The sequence below is a fragment of the Leptopilina heterotoma genome, unplaced genomic scaffold, assembly GCF_015476425.1.
Source record: "Leptopilina heterotoma isolate Lh14 unplaced genomic scaffold, ASM1547642v1 Lhet_73, whole genome shotgun sequence".
Lineage (NCBI taxonomy): Eukaryota > Metazoa > Arthropoda > Insecta > Hymenoptera > Figitidae > Leptopilina > Leptopilina heterotoma.
The window spans coordinates 231,312-254,625 of record NW_025111169.1 but is presented as its reverse complement, the minus strand read 5'-3'; the positions used below and the strand labels follow the sequence as shown (position 1 = coordinate 254,625).

The 23,314-nt window shown below is 23.4% G+C and overlaps 1 protein-coding gene across 6 annotated transcripts in view; it reads right to left on the bottom strand.

Moving 5' to 3' along the window:
• The window catches only part of LOC122510670 (neurogenic locus protein delta), a 233,644-nt gene that overhangs the window by 157,243 nt on the left and 53,087 nt on the right, over window positions 1–23,314 (bottom strand). The gene's annotated exons all lie outside the window — the stretch shown is intronic.

The following is a 23,314-nucleotide window of genomic DNA, read 5'->3' as shown; positions in this document are numbered from 1 at the left end:
TTCGAATCACAGACTCTACTGCACTCTCTACACGTCATTGACACCTGCAATACTCTACAACAGACTGAGACAATATCATTATACACCAGGTTTCTTCAAATTCAAAACAAGCGAACAGCGGACTCAATTTTTTAGGAGAAAATTCTTCATTAGCTGAATATTTCAAATAGAAATTTAAAAAAGAAATTCTGTTTGGATTCTACTTAACTTTAAGTTAGAATATTAATTAATTAATTAATTTATTTATTTATCTATCCGAAATTTTATTGAGTAGAATTTTTAAATTAATTGAATTTTCATTGAACTAAAAATCCCAGAGTACAATTTTTATTAAATACAATTTTTATATGTTTAAAGAATTCGAATTTTAACGAATTGCAACTAAAGTAAATTTTTCTATGACCGAATTCTGATTAAACTGAATTTTTATTTGATCGAATTTTAACTGAACTAAATTTTTATTTGGACGAATTTTCAATAAACTAAATTTTTATTTGATCGAATTTCCACTGAAACAAATTTTTATTTCCCCGATTTTCAAATTTAACCAAATATTTCAGAGTATAATTTTTATTTAATACAATTTTTATCTTTAAAGATTTCGTATTTGACTGAATTTCAATTAAAGTCAATTTTTATTTGACTGAATTATCATTGAACTGAATTGAGGGTTGCCACAAAAAATTAATTTTATTTTTCCCTGATTTCCAGACAGAATTTTGATTTTTTCCCTAACCCTAAAGAATATTCTGATTCACTCTAAAAATTGATTAAATACTAAAAAAAAAAATGTTTATTACATTTATTTACGAATTTCTTTAATTATAAAATTATTCCAAAACATCAATAACTTCTTTTTTAAATAAATATTTAATCATTATTGTTTTTTCATTGGAATTAAGATTTTCAAAAAGTTCATATTTAAATCTTTTTGAAATTTAATGACTTTTAAGAATATTATTTTATTATTATAAAACATAAAGATATCGAGGACTCTGAGTCTTCGACTCGCAGTACTCAATATCTTCTTGTTTTATAACAATTTAAACTTCAATAAAATTTTTTTAAAAAAATTAAATTATATTTACAAAAATTTTAATAAAATTCTTCGCAAGAATTCAATTATTTTTATAAATAAAAATGTAATAAAATTCGGTGTAAGAATTCAATTATTATCATAAATGATAAAACTTTTCCTATGATTAAAATATTTTTAACACAATTGTAAATTAATTCCTCGAAAAATGTAATTATTTTCAAACATTTTTTGCAAGAAATTAATTCAATTTCACAAATTATGAAATTCTTCGCTAAAATTCAAATATTTTCTAAATCTACTATTTTAATAAAATTTCTCAAAATAATTCAATTATTTCTTAAAAAATGTAATAAAATTCGTTGTAAGACTTCAAGTATTTTTATAAATAATAAAATTCTTCACAGGATTTCAATTATTTTTAATACAATTTTAAGTAAATTCTTCGAAAAATGTAGGTAATTAATTTCAAAGATTAAATTTTTTCGTAAAAGTATAATTAACCTTCGGAGAACACACCTCTTTTTTAGGTTATTTTTCAATGCTCAACCAATTTTGAACTGTTCATTTGCTTAACCTAAGGATTTTTTGAAAATATGGTTTAAACTCTGTAAAATAAGTCTGTGTACTTTAAAATCCTTATAAAAAATATTAAACAATAGATAAAAAGCTTTTCGCAAAAAGTCGTAGGGTCAAAATGACACCATGTGTTCTCCGAGGGTTAAATTCAAAAATTAAAATTATCGAAAGAAATAAATAATCAATTTTCAATTATTTTTAATAATTTTTGCAAAAGTTTCTAGAGAATTTTCAAATCTATTTGTTTACAATTCAATTTTACGAAATTTTGATTATTCGGAAATTCTTCTATTTTTTTAAACTAAAAACTTGAAATAATTTTTAAAAAAATTCAATTTAAATTTTTCAAAATACAATTATTTCTAAAAATTCATGTTATAATTCTTTTAATATTCAACTATTACCTAAAATTTTAACTGAAATGCATTTTTAAAACAATTTTTATTAGAAAATTCTGCGACAATTCATTTAAATGCTTTTCTATAAACATCCGTAAAATAGAAAATTAATTTAAAGGAAGTTCGGTGAAATACAAATTTAGTTAAAGGGAAATTTGGTCAAATAAAAATTAAGGTCAATGTAAATTCGGTCAAATTGAAATTTGGTTTAATAGGAATTCGATAAATAAAAATTTTACTTTGAAAGTAATTCAGACATATGAGAATTTTTGAAACATAAAAATTGTGCTTAACAAAAATTTTACTCTAAAGTAGTTGGAAATTCAGTCAAATAAAAATGTACAGTTCAATAGAAATTTTGTCAATTAAAAATTTAGATCAATAAAAATGAAACTTTTGCGCATTTTTGTCAATTTTCTATTTTATAAGTAAAAGTTGCGACGATCGAAGTAAATTTTTGTAAAAATAATTTCGAGCTTAGCAAAATTCACTTTTAAAATACTAAAAGTTGACAGAAGTACGCAGAAGTTTCAGAAAATTTTGTTTTTACTTCGTAAATAGTAAAAGTTACTATTTTTAAGCCCCGATAATGGACATTTTTTCGCTCTTTCAAAAAGAAGATTTTACAATAAAAAAAAAAACAGGAAGAGAGCGACTTCTTCCGCAGTTGAATTTTTTTATTCGAAATCTGATTCCTCATAAGTCTTGAGTATACATCTGGCTCAAAAATGGCGTCAACAACAAACTCGAGGACAAGGAAGACCCTCTTGAACCTCCCTCATACGGATTCTTACTTGACTTGCGATTTGTTATAAAACCCCCTAGTGATTCTCATCGAGGAATAATTGCATGCAATCACCTCCCTCTCTCTATCCACTCTTTAAACTTCACTGAACAGCTTTTGAAATCCAACTCCCATATAATAAGGACGTAAAATTCGCCAGATTTTCCAATTTTCAGGAAAAATGATTTGTTTCAACCCTCTTCTTCTTCTATTTCGAACAATTAGCCCAAAAATCCAAATTAGCCCAGACTGTTAACTAATCCTTCATCACAGCTGTTTTTACTCTCTCTCCGAGGGTTAATTTTCTCTCTCCGCCAGTCTGTCAATCTTCGAGAATTTGAAATCTTTCCTAAAATACCTCCTTCTACTTCTCCTCCTACTCCTTCTGCTTCTACTCCTCTGAAAGAATATTGCTACCAATTAAAATCTGTTTTAAAAGAAATAAATCTGTTTAAATCGAAAGAAAGAAGAAGAAATTAGTAGAATATCCTATTGTATTTATCCAAGGAAAGTGAATACATATTAATAATAAAAATTAACTAAAATTCGATAAATATTGAACAAAAACAAACTAAATATTCAATTTAAATATTGATTAAAAAATGAGCTAACATTCGGTAAATATTGAATAAAACTTATTTTATAGAGAGAATTTGGCATCAATCACATACCCACACAAAGCGGAAATAACTCAAAATAAATCTGTCTTCAAGGAAATTTGCTTGCTTTTGAAATACAAGACGCTAAAACTTCAAACACTTTGAAATATAAAACTCCGTCTCAAAATGATGATGATTATGCCCCGCGAAAAAGTTCATTTCAAATTTTTGCCAAACAAACAATTATAATTTTTCAATTACAGAGTATTTGCAAGAAAAAAATGCCAGCTATCGTACTACACACAAAAAATATGAATGAATTTCAATTCATTATTATAATTTATGCATTATGCGAATACGACAAATATAAATGGAAAAACATAATTTTCATTTTATAAAACTTTTTGTGTTTTTTAACGCAAAAGAATTCAAATAAAAATAATTTAAAAAATTTTTAAAAAGATTCTAATTAATCTTAGTAAATTTCATTACAATGCAGAAATTTAATTATATATATTTATAAATAATAAAATACTTTGCATATAAATACAATTATTTTTTTAAATTTTAATAAAATTCTTCGAAACAATTCAATTATTCAAAAATTTTAATAAAATTCATCGTAAAAAATAAATTACCTATTTATATAAATAATAAAATATTCTTCGCAGGAATTCAATTATTTTTAAAACTATTTTAATAAGATTTCTCGTAAGATTTCAATTATTTTTAATAAATTTTAGCAAAATTCTTCGCAGAAATTCCATTATTTTCACAAATAATAACATTTTTTGCAAGAATTCAATTATTTTCAATTCATTTTTAATTAAATTTCTTAAAACAATTTAATGATTATCAAAAATATTAGGTAATAAAATTCATCGCAAAAATTAAATTATTGTTATAAATAATAAATTTCATCGTAGGAATTCAATTATTTTCAATACAATTTTAATAAAATTTCTAAAAAGATTTTAATTATTTTTAATAAATTTTAGAAAAAATTCTTCGCAGAAATTCAATTATTTTCAATACAATTTTAACAAAATCTTTGCAAAAATTCACTTCTTCAAAAATTTTTATAAAATTCTTCGATACAATTGAATGATTATTATCAAACATTTTAATAAAATTCTACGAAATAATTCAATTATATTCAAAAATTTGTATAAAATTCTTCGCAAGAATTTTATTATTTCTGAAAGTAATTAAATTTTTGTAAAGAATTTTATTATTAATAAGAATAATTGAATTCAATTCAGATGATTTCAATTATTTTTAATAAAATTTTAATAAAATCTTTCAGAGGAATTCAATTATTTTAAATAGAATTTTAAAAAAATTCTTCGTAGACATTCAATTTTTAAAAAATTTTAACAGAATAGTTTAGAAGAAGTCAATTGACTTGTCAATTAATTAATTTTAGTACAATTTTAATTTAATTCCTTAAAAGAATTTAATTATTTTTAAAACTTTTAATAAAATTCTTAGAGGGAATTCAATTTTTATCAAATTTTGTTGCAGGAATTCAATGATTTTCCACATATTAATTATAAAATTCAAAGCATATATAAATAGAAATATTATTAAAAATGACAATAAACAAAAAAGCAAGCAACAACTAACTTTAAACTATGAACAGATTACCGGAATACTTTGTTAATATAGATTTTATTTTTTTAAAAGTTTTAATTAATAATTAATTCAATTTTATGTAAAGAAATTTTTTATTTAACAGAATTTCTATTGAAACAAATTTTCACTTAATTAAATTACTATGAAATCGAATTTTTATTTAACTGAATTTTTATTTAAAGCAATTTTAATTTAGTTGAATTTTCAATTAAAAAAATTTTTAAATAGAATTTTTCAGCCAATTTTTTTCGAAGATAGACCGAAATATTCGTTTAAATAGAAATTATTGTTCTGTACTAATTCTGCGAAATGGTAATTCGATTCCACCCTCACAAAGAAAATATAGAGATTTATTAGAGAGCATATTGAGTCCCATATATTTTACGTCATTCTGTAATTTCCAATTTTTTACTCTCCGAAACGGAGCCAAAAAAATTCTCGTTTCAAATATTATTTTCCCTCAACTGTTAATTTTTGGACTAAATTGATTTTGCTTTGGTTTCGTGAAATTTTCAGGATATCAATTTTCTTCTTTGAAATTTTAATTTGCTGAAGCTGCGGTCAAATAAGAATTTTCTAACATAAAAATTGTATTGAATAAAAATTCAACTTTAAAATAATTTGTTGAATTTCAAATTCGGTCCCATAAAAGAGTTGTTCATTGGGAATTAGATCAAATAAATATTAAGTTTAATGAAAATTTATTTTACTGAAAATTCGGTCGAATAAGATTTCTATTTTTCCCTCAATACAAATTAAAATAAAATAAAATGAAAATACTTCCTCTATGAGGAAGTAAAAAGGAAAGACTGAAATGAATGAAAATTGCAATTAGAGTACAAATAAAAAAGAAAAATAAAATTAAACAAAAAAAGAAATCGGAAAAAATCATAAACACAAAAAGAGAGGGGAACGTGACCAAAAAAGTTGTTTTTTCCAGAAAAATTGAAATTTCAAGAGCAGGTAAAAGTGGTGCTCACGATATTTTTTTCACATTTTAAACACAAAGACTGGAAAAAATAACAAGTCTTAGTCTTTTTGATGATCGGCCGAGTAACAAAGAAGGAAGGCAACGAAGGGCACGTTTCGTGCCGAAAGTGGCAAGCAGGACGCTTTGAATTTGCGATAGTAATTCCATATCAGTGCCTCGCACCATATAGCCGAGGTGCAGGAGAAGGTTGAGGAGGGGCAGATGGCTCGAGTTTGCAGCCAAGTGGCAGCGGGCACGCGCCAACCGAGTCGAACATCTGCCACTACTTCCCAAGCATATACATACAAGAGAACCACCGACTGCAAGCAGTTTCTTATTTCGTATCTTTTCCACCCCCTCTCTCTCACTCTCTTTCTCTCTTTCTCTCTTTCCACGCAGCCACCGTACGCATTCTTCTCGTATTTTTCTTTATAAACCCAAAAAAAAGAACCACCCCCGTCACAGCAAAATTCCGTACCAAATTTTCACAGATGCCTAGCGGTGTTGTATTCTCCAAAAACCGCACCTTTTTTTTCCTTTTTTTTTGCTTATTTTTCTCCGTTTTTCTTTCTCTTCTCCTCCCCCATTGTGGGGGAGATCTCGGGGAGGTTTTTAAGAAGCAAATCAGTCCATGATCTTCGCGATGAAATAATAAAATACATTTTTTTTCTTCTTCCTTCCTGAAGACCAGAGGCATCGCTCGCGCGCGCCCGGTAGTCGCGAAGTCTCTCTACGACAGATGCGCGAAATCCACATGCGTACATGCTCTTCCATGCAAGATCAAAATCTAAGAAGTGAATGGTCGCACGTAATAAATGCTTTGCAGCTTGAAAAAGATTTTTTTTTTAATGCTCTCCAAAGTCAGCCGCACATGTTTCTTTTTCCAGGAGAAATGTTCCTTTTTTCTTAATCCTCATTAACGCTTTATCTGCATCTGATTTAGTGGAAAGACTTCTTCTTTTTTTTGGGGAGGAACACGCAGAAGAATTGTGTGTTCGGGGCGAAAACCATTTCTCTCGAAATATATACTGCAGAATGAGAAGAAAATTGATATCCTGAAAATTTCACAAAACCAAAGTGTAATAATCAATTTAGTTGAAAAATATTAACAGTTGGCGAAAAATAATTTTTGAGAAAGAGAATTATTTTCGCTCCGTTTCGGAGAATAAAAATTTCAATTTGGCTGGGTTTTCATTAAAGTAAATGTTTATTTGACCGAATTGGCACTAAACGAAATTTTTATTTGGCCGAATTTCCATTGAACTAAATTTTTATTTAGACGAATTTCCATTGAACTAAATTTTTATTTGACCGAATTTCAACTGAACTACATTCTAATTTCACCGAATTTGAAATTGAACCAAATAATTCAAAGTAAAATTTTTATTAGATAAATACAATTTTTTTTTTTTTTTTGAAAATTCCTATTTCACCGAATTTTCAATAAAGTAATTTTTAATTGCACCGAATTCTCATTGACCTACATTTTTCTGTGACCGAATTTCCATTGAACTAAATTTTTATTTGACCGAAATTCCACTGAACTAAATTTTTATTCCATCGAATTTGAAAGTCATCCAAATATTTCAAAGTAGAATTCTTATTAAATACATAGGTACAATTTTTATGTTAAAAAAATTTTTTATTGGCGAATTTCCATTGAACTAAATTTTCATTAAACTTAATATTTATTAGACCAAATTTCCATTGAACAACATTTTTATTTGACCAAATATTAAATTCAACCAAAATTTTTATTAAATTCAATTTTTATGTAAAAAAAAATTCTTATTTAGTAAACTAAATTTTTATTTAATTTAATATTTATTTGACCGACTTTCCAAAGAGCAATATATACTAGCAAAGAAGAAAATTGATATCCTGAAAATTTCACGAAACCAAAGCGAAATCAATTTAGTCCAAAAATTAACAGTTGACGAAAAATAATTTTGGAAAAGAGAATTTTTTTTGCTCCGTTTCGAAGAGGAAAAAATTTAAAATTACAGAATAACGTGAAATATATGCGGGACTCAATATGTTCTCTAATAAATCTCTCTATTCGCTATACATGAGGGTGGAATCGAATTACCATTACTCAGAATTAATACAGAACAATAATTTCTATATTTAAACGAATTTTTCAGTCTATTTTCTGAAAAATGTCTGAAAAATTGGTTCAAATATTTCAAAGAATTTAAGAGATTTTTTATATTCAGCGCAATTTTAATTTAACTAAATTTTTTAATTTACCGAATATTTTCGCAGGTAGAATATTTATTAAAAAAAAATTTTCAGACAGACGAATTTTTTTTCCGAAATCTATACAATATTGAAAAATGTATATTAAACATAATCTTTATACTAATGAACTTTTAAAAATAAATTTTTATTTTACCGAAAATTCGTTAATTAAAATGTTTGCTTAACCAAATAAAACGTCTACAGAAAATTCGGTTATTTAAAAATTTGGTTAATTGAATAATCAACTAAATTAAAATCGTCTTAAATCGAGTAGAAATTAGGTTAAATAAAAATTCGACTCGAAAGAAATTCAATTAAATAAAAATTTGTTTAAATAGAAATTCTGTAAAATAAAAATTTCCTTAACATAAAAATCCTACTGAAAATAAGTAAATTCTTTCAAGAAATTTTCTTAAAATTGTATTTATAAATTGTATTGAAAATAATTCAACTCTCGCAAAAAATTTTATTGTTTTTAGCAATTTTGATAAAATTCTTTGAAGGATTTTATAAAATTTTTTTAAATTTAATTGAATTGATTCGAAGAATTTTATTAAAATTTTTGAATAAGTGAATTTCTGCAAAGATTTTATTAAAATTGTATAGAAAATAATTAAATTCTTTCAAAGAATTTTATTATTTAGGAAAATAATTGAAATCTTTCCAGAAATTTTATTAAAATTTTATTAAAAATAATTGAATTCCTGCGAAGAATTTTATTATTTACAATAATAATTAAACTTTTGCAATGGATTTAATTAAAAAATTTTAAAATAATTTAATTCATTGGAGGAATTTAATTAAAATATTGAAAAATATTAAAATTGTATTGAACATAATTGAATTTCTGACAAGAATTGAATTCTTGAGAAGAATTTTACTAATTTTTAAAACAATTGGATTATTTTCAAGAATTTTTCATAAAATTGTAGAAAAGAATTGAATTCTTACAAAGAATTGAATTTTTTATAAAAATAGTTGAATTCTTCCAAAGTATTAAATTTTTTATAAATATAATTGAATTCTAGCAAAGAATTTTTATTAACATTTTTGAAAATAATAATCAATAATAATTAATTATATAATAGTCTATTTTATAAATTTTGAATTTGAAATTATTCAAAAATTAAAGTTTATTTTAGAAAATAAAAAATTCGTTAACAAAAAAATTCTATTAATTAAAACTTCTCTCAAAATAAAAATTAAAACTATTAAAAATTCGCTTCATAATATAAATTCCCCTAAAAATCAACTGAATAAAAATTCAGATCTAACGAATTTTAGATAATATTTCAAAAAACACGCCTCAGCGTATTTTGTTCTTTTTTTTAATTTTAAAAAAAAATCTTAATTTTCCACGAGGAATCTTCTCTAATCATCAAATTTTCCTCACGAAAAAAAACCTAGAACAGAAAATACTTCCATTAGAAATAACAATCAAAGAAGAAACTGCAAACTGAATAAGAGTAAATTTGAACGAACAAAGATTTTAAAAAAAGCTTCTTAAAAAAACCACCTAAAAAAAAATTCGACTATAAAAACTATAAAAATTGATCCCGCATAAAAATAAATTTTTGATAAATTATCCATAAACTGTGAAAGAAACAAACTCCTCGATGCAAATGAATAGAAATACAATATTAAAAACAAACTGCAAATGTCAATCCTTTCAAGTAATAATTAATAAACGATCGGAAAATAAAACTATAAACACGAAGAAAAATTGAATTGAATAATATCGCCTATAAATAAATAATTGAATCGTTTCAACAACTATTTCAATAAATACGACTATATGTAAAAATAATGAAGTGCTGCGCGCGAGCGCGTTTCAAGAAATGATGAAATCATTTTTCCTTAATTGAAAACCCTAAAGGGCAGTTTAAAGAAGCACACTACTCAAACGAGAGATCGTTAATGGATCACGTTGCAAAGTGCAGCAGGCATAACAAAGTTCATTGCGCTCTCAAGACTGGAACTGCCTTATATATATTAACTTTACTCTCGGAAATGACGTTTCTCAACGTCGATAACCCCCGCCGGCCGTGAAAGTTGCAAACATTACGTTTCAAAGCGTTTGGGGACACACGCGATCTGATATCCCTCTTTTACACACTCACACTCACACACACATCTCTACTTATAAATACGTTTCATGAATATTAAAAACCTCCCAGAGACATTGCAATATGCAAATATCAAAGTCAAAATATGTAATTTATACATTTTTTAATTTATCATATAAATATTGACAATATTTCATCAATAGAATAAATATGTCGTCGCAGGTATCATGAGCGCTTCCATTCACAAAAACTTTGCCCTCCTTTTGCAAATGTATATTTAGTATACTACCTATAACAAAAAAAAATCCAATTAATAATTGACAAAAAAAAATTTCATTCACTGAAACTCGTTTTTTCTAAATTTCAAAATTCTACAAAAGAATATTTTTATCACGAAAAATTCAATTTTTATGAATAAAATTTTAATAAATTGACCTTTTTTTTGGCAGATTATTTCAAGTGATATTATTAGACTTGAGATTATTTGCCAAAAAAAGTTTCTTTTTTTTAATTTGACAAATTTGACGATTTATATTTTTTTACTTTGGAAAAAAAATTAAACCAAATTAATTTTCAGCTTAAAAATCTTAATTAAAAACACTGTTTTCTATTAAAACCAATTTCTATTTCCTTTTAAAACATTTTTTTTCTATTACTTTTAAAAATTCCAATATAATAAAAAAATAAATTTAAAAATTCATTATAAATTTAATTTTTATTATTTTTTGATAGGAAAAAATTGACCAAGTATTTTATAAATTTTTTTTAAACATTGTTTTCCTCTAAAAAGAAGAAAACAAAATTAATAGGATTTTACTAAATTTGTACCATTTTTTTCAATTATTTTCAAAAACGACAATATTATAAAACAAATAATTTTTTTTTTAATTTGACAAATTGGAGAATTATTACTATTGTTTTATGTTTAAAAGAAAATTGACCGAAATTTATTTTCAACTGTTTTATAAATATTACTACAGAAATACTGTTTTTATAATGAAATAAAAAAAACAATTTAATACTTTTTCTTCATTTTTTTTAAATTTGATGATTATTATTTTATTAACTCTTCAAAAAAAATTGACAGTTAATTTTATTTACAGCTGTTTTATCAATTTTATTTAAAAACATTTTTTGCTTTAAAAATATAAAAAATTTACAATTTTTTAAAGCTGCATAATTTTTTAAAAATATTTTTCACATTTTTAATTCTCTTTTAAAATTTTTGAAAGAATTGACCCAAATTTAAAAACAATGTTTTCAAAAAATTTACAATTCTCTAAATTTGTACAATTATTTCTTTTTCAATTATTTTCAAAAATTACAATAAAATTAAATAAAAATAACTTAAAAGTCCTTAATTTTTCGACAAGAATGTTAGACAATATTACTATTAATTTTTTTACAATTGAAAAAAAATTGATCCAAATTTATTTTCATCTCTTCTACAAATTTGACTTAAAAACAGTGTTTTCTTCTAAAAAAACAAAATTTACATTCTCATTTTGTAATATTATTTTTCAATTATTTTCAAAAAGTAAAATACAATAAAAAAATTAATTTAAAAATTCTTTCAAAATTTCACAAATTTCCTAAAGTTGTACAATTATTTTCAAAAAATACAATATAATAATAATCTTCGGTTTACAATATAATGAAATAAAAAGAAACTCCAAAGTTCTTAATTTTTTGACAAATTTGAATATTTTTTTACTTTTGAGAAAAATTGCTCCTAATTTATTTTTTAGGTCTTCTATCAATGTTTTTTTAAAATCATTGTTTGCTTTTGAAAAAACATTTATTAGTTTTTAAATTTATAGGTTCAATTTTTTTAAAATTATTTTGAAAAAATTACAATATAATGAAATGAAAAATTTGAATATTTACTTAGTGAATAATTAATTTCCTTAAAATAAAATAAATTGTACAAAATAATATTTTTTCCAAAATAAAATTCAAATTTAGAAAAATTATTAAGAAATGCTCCTTCATTTACGAGTTTGAAATTTTAAATACAATAATGTTATTCAAAACAAACAAAAAAATTGAATTTTTCCTTCATTAAAAATATTTTTTCATATTCATTTTCAATATTAAAAATTGTGTTGAATTCAAGTAAATTGTATTAATTGAATTGGATTTCATTAAATTGAATTGCATTTTGTTAAATTAAATTTTGCCGAATTTAATTGTATTAAATCGAATTGTATTGAATTGAAAAACGAAAATCTCTTTTAAAACTCAATTCCCCACGGGTACAATATTTAATAATTTTCAAATTACTAAATACGAATACGACGCAAATAAAAATATTGTGATACCTGCGCGCTTCAGTTTTGGAACCTGAGCATATAAGAGAATGCATGAAACCGCAAACAATCGAACTGGAAGGGACAGAGAGGTATTTAAGAGGCTCGTGATGGGACAGGGGGGAGAAGAATTATGTATTGAGTATCTGTACCGAAAAAAAGGAGAAAAAAAATGCCTGTACACGTGAAACGGTTATACCCGCCATACGTGGCATAATAAGAAAGAAAGACGACACTCGGTCCATAAGCAGACGGACGCTTAATTAGGTATCGCCTAAACGGCAGGCTGCTTGGATCTTTCAAATAAAAATGTCAGAAAGCAACAGATGGCTGCGGATGCTGCCTGTCTCTCTTTGTGGTTGGGCACGTGCCGCGTTGTTGAATATATATCTCGAAACCCACTTTTTCAAACTCCAAAAAATATTCATACACTTTAAAGTAGAGTTTTCATCTTATGTACCTACGCAGCTCAAAACTTTTCTCGTCGGATTATAAAGCACGCACTGAAAAACAGTCAAGAGATTAATTTTTGCAGATGCTGTATATTCACATTCAAATATTTTCCACATTTACATTTTTTTTTCTGTCAATGCAATCACAAAATCTATTTTTCCTTTATTCTTAAATATTCTTCAACACTTTTACATTTCTTTTATCTGCAGGAGCATAAAATCTTTTTTTTCCCTTTTTGAAAATAACTTTTTCCTTTTTTAAAAATAATTCTTTTTGCAAATGATTTCTTTCTTTTTCCAAATAATTCAAAAAATTATTTTTTGAAGTAAAAATAAAATATTTTCTATTTTTCTAAAGAATATTTCTTACATAACTTTTCTATGTATTTTTTATTAATAATTATACTCGTATTGATAGTAAAGCATAAAATTAAATTGTAGGCAAATAATAAAATTAATACATTCGGAAAAGTGGTTTTTAATAAAAAATTTACTGCAACGTTTCGAAATCTATTTCCTCATTGGGGAGTATGGCAAAATAAACAGGAACAACAAAAATTAAAGAAATAAAAAAATACATAAAAATTAATAAATTAAAATCAATGGAATTAAATTCAAAATATCAAGAATTATTATAATAAAGAATAAAAAATAAATTTATAATAGAAATAAAAATTAAAATAATTGAGAATGACGAGCAAAATTAAATTAAATTAGAGAACAATAAATTAAAATTCATTTTTTTAATGATTAAATTGATTCATCAATTTTTATTGTCCGAAAAATTGAAAATAAAATAAAATTGAAAGTATCAAAAATTACAATAACTGAAAATAAATTTAAATCAAAAATATCAAAATACACAAAAATTAATATTAATTAAGAATTAAAAAAACAAGTTGCCACAAGAATTTGATTTTGTTTTTCCATAGAAATTAAAATTATAAAAAATTTCAAACTTCCAAACTTTTGAAATGTAATTAATAATTTACAAAAATTACTAGGTACTATTACTCCAACATTTTTTTATGAATTCAAAAAATTTAATATTTCTCCAGTACTTTTTAATAAAATTCCCTGACTTTTCCCTGATTTCCATGACCAATTTTACTTTCCCTAACTTTTCTCTGACTTCCCTAATTTCCTTGATTTGTGACAACCCTGTAAAAAATAAAAAAGAATACAATTGTCTTGATACAAAATATACAAAAATGAAATAAATATCTTGCAAAACAGATAAAAATAAAAAAATGCTTAAATTTTAAATTTTCATTAAAAACCAGTTGTCCAAATTTATTAGTTTTATTTTTATTACTTTCCTACAATTCATAATAATATAATATAATATAATAATAATGTACTTTAATATAAATATAATTTGAATATAATTAATTTGAATATAATTAATTCGGACAATAAAAATTGATGAATCAATTTAATCATTAGAAAAATGAATTTTAAATGAAATAAATTATAAAAGAACATTTCAAAAAGCTAATTAAACATTTGACATTTTTTTCTAGTTCATAAAAGAAAAATAGAGATTCGATTTCTATTAATTTACAAAAAGAATTCATTTTCAGGTGGTAAAATAGAAAAATCTATTATAATTAACAAAAAAAGTGATAAAAAAATTCGTTAAAAAAAATAAAGTTTAAATTGAAGTAATTACAAAAATAAATTCCAAGAAGGGAAAAAGTAAACTAAAAATTTGACATTTTCTTCTAGATGAAATAAAAGAAAGATGAAGATTCGTTTTCTATATATTAATTGTAATTTAGAATTTAAAATCAATAATAAAAAAATTCGTTAAAAAAATGAAATTTAAATTGAAATTAGAATAAATTCCAAAAAGAGAATTGTGAACTAAAATAGAAATTGAATACTTTTTTCTAGTTCAAATAAAAGAAATTCGATTCGCATTAATTAAAAAAAAATTCAACACTTATTTTCAGTTCGCAAAATAAAAAAATCTATTGTAATTTCCAAAAGCAATAAAAAAAATTCTAAAAACCAAATTAAATTCTTTGTTACAAAAACTAATAAGAACGTGACTTTGGTTCTCAATATCGACTTAGCAAGAGCAATAAAACGTCATCTGCACTATTTTTTCTATTTTTTTTTTTTTTTTTTTTGGGAAAATTTGTGAAAATCCACGATTGTTATCTTCGATCGTAAATTATATTTCCAAGTGAAGATAAATGCACAGATGTGAATTTTTCCCAATGAGTAAAAGTCTTGTAGAAATTATTATCCTACGTCAGTTTTGTAATACAAGGCAGAAGTGAAGGCAAAACCCAGGTCTTTTTCAACGCCCCATTTTATACCCGCACTGAAATTAACTCTCTTTCTCTCTCTCTCACACACACTCATTCTAAGCACTAAAATCTAATTCTAAAGTCCAAGTCCTAAATCTAACACCGGCATAAGTTTAAAACAGATGTTCCCGGCCCTTTTTTTATGATTTCAGTTCTGAAAATTAAGAGACGAGAAGAAAAGAAAAAAGTCAAGAAATAAGTGGAAACCTTATTGACATTGAACCTTTTGGAATTTCAAAAAAATATATATAAATTATTTCAAAGACGCTCTGACTCTCTCACTCTCTCGACCCCTAAAGTCATAAAAATAGAGGAAAGATATAAAAAAAATGAAGTTTTTTTTGAAATATATACTCTTCGCTATTATTTTCAGCTAAGCTTAAAATAATAACGGTGAAATATTTTTAATGAATGTCTGTTATGTAACAGTTGTTGTTCATCATCAAGTCAAATATAAACATTTTTTTTTGTACGAAGACAAAAAAGGAAAAGAAAAATATATTTTTCACACATTTTTTTTGTTTTTCTTTTGTTTATATGTGCCGACAAGAAATATAAAAATTCCCCGAGAATAAAATTATATTATGAATAATAAAAATGGATAATTTACATCGTGTGAAATGTGAAGAATATATTGAAATTAGATCATAATTGACACGTGCCGGCACGAGCCACTCAATACTTGAAACGATATTTTCGAGCTATTAATAAAAAATGAATTAAATTGCAAAATTTGTAATTGAGACTCATTGAGGTTTCTCGATTTAATCAAGAGAAAATGAGACATGATTATTATAACAATTCCTTATTTTTCAAACAGGCGGGAAAAACCGCTTTTAATAAATTATTTTCTGTTCCATTTTCGCACAATATTTCCATAACTAAATTTTTAATTTAAGCCAAATAAATATTAAAAAACTTTTCTATTTTCAAATATAAACTTTAATTTTGGTATAATATCAGATTTAAACTTAAAAAAATTCACTTATTCAGTATATGAGTAAATATTATTGTTTATTATTTAAAAAATTTTAATTAGATTCTTCATAAGAATTTATTTTATTTACATAGAAAAATAATTTTTCGAAAAAATTTAATTATTTTTTAAAACTATAAAATTCTTCGTAGGAATTCAATTATTTTCAACAATATTCTAATAAAATTTCAGGAAAGGATTCAATTAATTTTAAAATTTTTAATAAAATTTTCCAAATAAATTCAAATATTTTCAAAAATAATAAAAGTCTTCGGAAGAATTCAATTATTTATAAAAATAGTAAAATTCATCGCTGAAATTCAATGACTAAAAATATATAATTTGAACAAAATTTCACGAAATGATTAAATTATTTTTAAAAAATTTGTAATAAACATTTTCCAAACAATTCAATGATTTTCAATACAATTTTAATAACATTTTTCGAACGGGTTCAATTATTTGTAAAAATTTTAATAAATTTCTTCGGAAGAATTAAATTATTTTTAAAAAATTTTAATAAAATTCTTCAGACGAATTAAATTATCATTTTTAAAAATATTAATAAATTTCTTAGCAGAAATTCAATTAATTTCACTACAATTTTAACAAAATTTCAGGAAAGAATTCAATTATTTTCTAAAATTTTAATAACATTCTGTGTAAAAACTCAATAATTTTCATAAATAATAGAATTTTTCGGAAGAATTCAATTATTTTTATAAATAATAGAATTCTTCGGAAGAATTCAATTATTTTTGTAAATATTAAAATTCTTCGGAAGAATTCAATTATTTGCAATAAACTTTAAACAAAATATGACAAAGATTCATTTTTAAAAAACCTTTCGAACTAATTCAATAATTTTCTATTCAATTTTAATTAATAAAATTTTTCAAACAGGTTCAATTATTTTTTAAAATTGGAACCAAAATTTTCTAGAAAATACAATTATTCTCAAAAGTTTTGATAAAATTGTTTGTAAATTTCAATTAGTTTCAAAATTTTCAATTTAAATTATTAAAAAAACATTTTCAAGAAACTTAAAGAAATTCTTCAGAAAAATTTAGCAAAATGCAAAAACTCTAATAAATGGTTCAAAAGAATTTAATTTTTTAATAATAATTTTAATAAAATTTTATAATAAAATTATTAATAAACACAATTATTTTAAAACCTTTAAAAAAATTCTTCAAAAAACTCAATTATACTTTCAAAATTTTCAAATAAAATTTTTAAAAACACTCCATTATTTCCAAAACAATTTTAAAACCTTTAAAAAAATTCTTCATAAACCTCAATTTCTTTAAGTATTTTTAAATAAAATTATTAAAAAAAACTACATTATTTCCAAAACAAATTTAAAGAAAATCTTCAGAAAAAAATTCAATTATTTTCATAAATAATAGAATTCTTTGCGAGAATTGAATTATTTTCAATACAATTTTAATAATATTTCTCGAAAGAATTCAAATATATTTTTAATTTAATTTTACCAAATTTCGATTATTCGAAAATTTTTAATTAAAAATATATATTTAAAATTGCGCATTAAATTTGAAGAAAGTTTGAAATTAATATTTTTTACAAAACTATTTCGAATTTAACGGTTTCTACAAATTTTTACTGTAAGTATCTTGCTTTTGCTTTCTTTTTTGTTTACTATTTATTTTTTATAATTTTTCCTTTTTAATAATTCCAACTTTAAAATAAATGAAATTCAAATTTTGTCACTTGAAAATTAAATCATAACATAGATTTATTAATTATTTTATTTCTCATAATTTTACATTAAAAAGTTACTTGTTTTTATTTTCAAAAATTAAATTATTGTGTTAAAAAAACTCTAATAATTTTTCAATCTGAAATAATTTAATTGTTTTAAAAACTGTTAACTTTTCGAAACAATTCAATTATTTTCAAAAATTTATGAATTTTATTAAAATTTTTGAAAAATATTAAATTCTTTCTAAGGATTTTATTACAATTTTTGAAACTAATTGAATTCTTGCGAAGAATTTTATTAAAACTTTTGAAAATAATTGAATTGTTTCGAAAAATGTTAATTTTTCGAAATAATTCAATTACTTTCAAAAATTTTAATAAAATTTTTCGCAAAAAGTTTGCAAAAAATTTAAAGTATTTGGTTAAATATTAATTATTGTTCCAAAGAAAAATTGAAAGCACAATTTGAAAAAAAAAATGGAAAGCAAAATTTGCTTAGATATCAATTATTTAAAAAATAAAGTCAAAAGCAATAATTTGTTCAAGTAAAACAATTGAGTTAAAAATAAAATTTCCCTCTGCCTTTCTATACAACAGCGAATTGCGAATTATTCAATGTTATGAAAGTGCATAATCCCAAACGATGCAACGAATATAAATATACAAATAGCTCATATCTATAAAAAGAAGGACGATATTTTGCCGCACAGTGTGTGAAGTGCGTTAACACAAACCACATATAATAAAGTAAGTCTGGAAGCAAATTACAGTAATTCTGACATACATGTTTGAAATTTTTCTCCTCTTGTCAGATATCGTAGATAAGAGGCGAATCATTTTATCCCAAGTGGCAAGGCAATAAAACAACAAACACACATCGCACCGCCACACAAGTGAATGGACCTGTTTCATTGCCATGATTCATTATCTCACTTATCGATCATATAACATTGAATAACGAACTCACGCTGGGAAAATAATTTGTAAGGTTCACTTACACTTACACCTATACTTCTACATAAAGTTACATCGATTTAATGAAATATGTGATAATTACAATATCTAATTGGGTCAATTTCATAGTTACAACGAGTTGAGTCAGCGAAAATTGCGAAGATCAATTCATATATCCATTTAGACCTAAACACACAGCATCCGTGAAGGCGCTAAACTTTTACTTTATTCTTTTAAATTTATCGTAATTTAGAAAAAAAAATTTTATTTAATTCAGCCCTAGGAACTTATTTTTGAATAATAAATAAAATAAATAAATTCCTTGAGGAGCATGAAAAATTTGGTGAATTTGATGACGCGGCGTTTATAATCAATAATTTGAAAGAAAAAATATTTTCCACTCGAAAATTTTTTTTCTTTTTAAATGTTTACAAAGTTTCTTTAATAACAAATCAAAAAAGAAAACTTTGTAAACAATAAACATTGTTTTCTGCGTAAAAAAAATTTATTTCTTCCAATCGTTAATCATAATTCCTAAGTAAAATTCACATACGTAAAAATTACTATTTCAATTATTTAAGAGAATTTTATTAGATGGAATGTTAAAAATTTTTTACTAAATAGAATTTTATAGTTGAATTTCAAATTTTTGAATTTAGATTAATCAGAATTTTTATTCAGCAAAAGTTTTACTCAACAAAACAAGGTTATTGAAGTTTTCTTAAACAACATTTTTAATTGACAAAAAGTTTATTTATTCAAAAGAAATTAAATCTTATCGAATTTTATTTTAGAAGACATTTCATTGGACAGAATTTTAGTGAGTCGAATTTCTACATACTATAGAATTTATATTTTCATTGGATTTCAATTTGTCCAATTTTTCATTGCATTGATAAATAAAAATCAGATGAAACGGAATTCTGACATTTAAATGTTCGACACACTAAAATTATGTTAAATGATATTTCCGCTAAATTCAATTTCGATTAAAAATTCAAAAATAATAAATTGAATTCCTTCAAAGAATTTTATTAGTTATGAAAATAATTGAATTCTTGCAAAGAATTTTATTATTTATGAAAATAATTGAATTCCTGCAAAGAATTTTATCTAAAAATTCGAAAGTAATTGAATTCCTTTGAAGAATTTTATTGGTTATGAAAATAATTGAATTTTTGCAAAAAAATTTATCGAAAAATTCGAAAAAAATTGAATTCTTGCGAAGAATTTTATTATTTATGAAAATAATTGAATCCTTGTAAACAATCGGATTAAAATTTTGAAAATAAATTAATTCTTGCAAAGAATCGTATTAAATTTTTAAAAATAATATAGAATTTCTGCTAAGATTTTTATTATTTATGATAATAATTTAATGTCTTCGAAGAATATTATTATTTATGAAAATAATTGAGTCTTGCGAAGAATTTTATCGAAAAATTCGAAAATTATTAAATTTCTTCGAAGAATTTTATTATTTTTGAAAAAAATTGAATTCTCGCGAAAAATGTTATTAAAATTTTTAAGAATATTAATTAAATTATTTTGAAGAATTTGTTTTAATTTTTTTTTTTTTAATAAAAGAATTTTGCGAAGAATTTCTTTAATTTCTTTGAATATAATCGATTTTGCTAATAATTGTAGTTAATAATAATTTTAATATTTTTTATAACATTTTTTTTAAACAATTCAATTCTTCCGAAAATTTTATTACAATTTTTGAAAATAGCTAAATTCTTTCGAGAAATTTTATAAAAATTGTAATGAAAATATTTGAATTTTTGCAAAGAATTAGATTAATATTTTGAAAATAATTTAATTCTTGCGAAGAATTTCATCTAAAAATTCGAAAAAAAATTTAATTTTTACGAAGAATTTTATTATTTATGAAAATAATTGAATTCTTGTAAACAATCGGATTAAAATTTTAAAAATAATTGAATTGCTGCGAAGAATTTTATCTAAAAATTCGAAAATAATTGTATTTCTTTGAAAAATTGTATTATTTTTGAAAATAATTGAATTCTTGCAAAGAATTTTATTTAAAAATCGAAAATGATTGTATTTCTTTGAAAAATTTTATTATTTTTGAAAATAATTGAATTCTTGCAAAGAATTTTATTTAAAAATTCGAAAATGATTGTATTTCTTTGAAAAATTTTATTATTTTTAAAAATAATTGAATTATTGCAAAGAATTTTATTATTTATGAAAATAATTGACTTCTAGCAAAGTATTTTATTATTTATAAAAATTTAAGAATTCTTGCAAAGAATTTTATCTAAAAGTTCAAAAATAATAATGAAAATAATTGAATTACAAATTCAGATTTGGAGAATACCTCTACTCAAGTTTTGTCATACAATTTTTGCACGGAAAATTTAGAAATTAATTCACTTTTCATAATTCTGCGTAATTCTTCTTGAGAAAATGTTATTGTAATTTGTAAATTTTGTAATTTTGAATAAATTTAGTTCTTGTCAAGAATTTTATAAAAATTTTTTAATAATAATTGTGTTGTACACTTGCACCTAAACATCTACAAGTTACATCGATTTAATGAAATATATATGTGATAATTACAATATCTAATTGGGTCAATTTCGTAGTTACAAGAAGTTGAGTCAACGAAAATTCGGAGTGAGACGACACGTGGGAAACCACTTTTTTTCGAGAGATATTTCCCACATGCTCTTAAAAAATATTGCATTTAATAATATCTACGAGAAATTCCAGCGCCCCGATCTCTTAAAGAACGTTCACTTAAACTCGTAAATAATTCCCACCGTAAATCTCAAAATGATGAAAAATGACCAAATAAAAGTATCACCAACCTGTTTGATAATATAATAAATTCAAAAATAGAATAAACTAGTGCTGATGTTCTTGTATTTATACAAGGGGGGAATAAAAAAAAAGAAAAAAAAAAGAAATCAAGGATTCAAAAGGGAGAAACTGACCTATTCTCGAAGCACACTAAAGATATACAAAATACTTTTTAAAGAGAGATTCATGTCCCAAAAGTCAAGAGCGTGTCTAAAGTAAAATCGAAAAATATTGGATTTTCAATATCTTTAGAAATAATAAGAAAAACAACATCGACACCTTTTCCTTTCCCTTTTCCCTTTTTACAAAAAGTCGGACGTATATACATACATATAATAAAAATGAATCTCAAGAACGCGGACGACACCATCCGCAGTGCAATAGTTTTGCATTTCGTGCATCAACAATAGAGAATTGAAAATCATGGCACAATGTACAACAAAGGTCGACCCCGAAAAAGTGTGAATGGCGCCATTCTTTGGCTCTTCACGGCAGTATACATGTATACACACCGGGCCTGCTTTTTATGCGTATATTGCAGGTACGTTTCTAAACATTTATTTCTATACACACACAGATAAAAAATAAATGTCTATACATGTGTGGAAATAAATGTACATATGTGTGTTCGGAAGACTCTAGAATGTGTATACACAGGCAGGTTATTGTAGTGCATGTGCACGGATACAAAAAAAAAAAAAAAAGCTGGATCAAGCAGTGTTCCCTTTGTCATAAATACGAGGTGAGTAAAAAATATTCACTACTCTTTCCTTGAGAGGAGAAATTCGAGGAAAAATTTTACAATGCATAGTTTGTTTCTCCAAAAAACTATGCCTTCATGTGAATGGATTTCGAGATTCATTTTTTTTCTCTTATGTCAATTATTACGTAAGAAATTCGGGGAAAGGGATTTTTGCTAAGAAAAAAGGATAATAAACTACGAAAAAATAATAATGAAATTCTTCTTCTTCTGAAGAATAAAAAGAAAAAGAAGCGAAATTATTATCCAATGAAGAAAAAGATTTCTAAATTCTTGAAAATTGGATATTTTCAAGTGGATTATTTTTTTTCTCTAATTTTATCTATTCAAACCTCAAAACTACTCAGCTTTCAAACCTAACTCTATTCAAACAAATTGGAAAACTGTTTTCTTTCACAAAAGTCAAATAAACTACAATTAGAAAAATATGTAAACCTGAATTGAAAAACATTTAATAATAAAAGAAGTTTACAGTAAAAAATGAAGTTAATACCTTTTGAAATTTAATTATTTCTCAAAATTGCAACTGCAATCTTTCCAAAATTTAATTATTTTCTACAATTTTTAACAAAATTTCTTCTCTAAATAAAAAATTATTAATTATTTTTCGACAGTTCTTCGAAACTTTAATTTCATTTTTTTTAATACTATATCCCAATTTTTGTAACTCTTTCAATTTCAAA